The sequence below is a fragment of the Salvia splendens genome, chromosome 20, assembly GCF_004379255.2.
Source record: "Salvia splendens isolate huo1 chromosome 20, SspV2, whole genome shotgun sequence".
Taxonomy (NCBI): Eukaryota; Viridiplantae; Streptophyta; class Magnoliopsida; order Lamiales; family Lamiaceae; genus Salvia; species Salvia splendens.
In genome coordinates, this window is record NC_056051.1 from 18,105,411 (window position 1) to 18,107,298 (window position 1,888).

Sequence of the window (1,888 nt, forward strand, 5' to 3'; positions counted from 1 at the left end):
AAAATAAAAAATTAAATTCAAGGGGCGTGGTCGAGTAATATGTGACTCATCCATACTTAACCAAATGTAAGGGGATCGATTCCTACCTTCAGATATGGAGCAGCTTTAGATCCTTAGGGCCAACATCCTACCTTTTAAGATGCCGACAAATCAGCACGAGGAGTAATCACTAGATCTAAAGATAGATATCTTTGGTCTAATAATGAAAAAAAATTATTAAAATTAATTTGAGAAATAATTTGATTTGTAGAAATCTGTTGGACCTTCTTCCAAGAATCAAAGCTTTTGCAACACATACTACGTCCTTCCACAAAAATAGTATTAGCGGTAAATATCACGAGTTTAAATATAAAATTGATAAAATAAGATGGAGATAATGATAGGGATAAAAAAAGTGGTTGGAGTATTATTAGTAGAAAATGAGATCCCACTATATTAGATAGAAAATTTATTATAAATAAATAGATAAAAACTAATTTTGGTGGACTGTCAGAAAAGTAAGACTATTTTCCATGAACATGGTCATTATTTACACAAAATGAATGCTGTTATTAATTTTTTTATAACATAATACTTTGTAGCTAAAATGGGATGTGGTCTATCTAGCTAGAGGTTCTAATGAAAATTTTATTTATTTAAGTAGTAAATTTTGGTTCCTTTATTTGCACGATTTTTTAATAACTGGAAAAAAGCATGCGGCAAAATGGGCCTGCCTATTTATATTTTGGTGTGCGTTTTTGCTTCAGGCTGGTCCCTTCACTAGCATACTCCAAATATACGTTTTTAACATTTGGAGGTAGATTCGGCAACCATTAAATTCATGTGAAGTGTATTTAATAAATTTTTTTGTGATGGGGACGTGTGAGACTTAATTAGTTACCCAAATTTCAATTTTAGGCATTGTACTTTACTAGTGGTGGCAGTCAAGTACGCTTACAGCATCAATAATAGGAAGGACTTCCCCACGAACTAGAACTAGAATTTCCCAAAAACATCTTCTGTCACGTCATTAGGACTTCCCACCCCACTGCCACATCACTAGGACATTCCACTACACAATAGTGGACAAGCACTAGGATATCCTGGCGGACAAGCACAATAATAAAGATTCACAAATACCCAATTACGGAATTAAAATTTTGACACGAATACGGGTGGAGAAAGTGCAATAATATTTTTTGAAATAAAAAAATTAAAATAATATAATGCAAAAAAAAAACAATTTAAACAAAGTTTAGTATGCCTTGAATCTTTATAGTTTGTCGCTAGCCGAACAGGGGTCTCGCTGATATGTTTATGTTTTAGGCCTCCATTTTCGACGATCGTTGTGCATGATATGAAGTGCAAATGAAATGAAGTGCAACGAGCCGGATATATAGAGTTGAAATAAAAAAAAAAGTAAAAAAAATCAAAAAATGCTCTCGTCCGTCTGCTCTTCTGTCAAGGACGGACGAGCAGACGGACGACCGAGAAATCCGACAGACGAGTGGTCGTCCGCCCCAATAGTGGACGTCCCGACGGATGACCCGCTCGCCGGTCGGACATCCACTATTGTGGATGCTCTTATATAGTGATATGCTTGATGTTTGTAGTTTAGGGTTTAGGGTTTGATTTTCTTTACCTTCTGTTGAACTTGCTTTGTGAAGGCGAAAGGAAAAGTCTGTCGCAGTTATGATTCTGTGAAGACAAATTGTATATGCTTAAATATCTCAAAAGATTTGTGGAGATTCATACATGAACTTTGAATGAATTTACCTATGATTTAGAATGGGTACTCTGTTTTGCTACTGACTGACTTGCAGATGGACGAATTGTGAGAATGATAAGGGTGAAATTTATGCATGTGATGGGGTTTTATAGGCTAAGTTGGTGTACTTTGGGAGGGCTT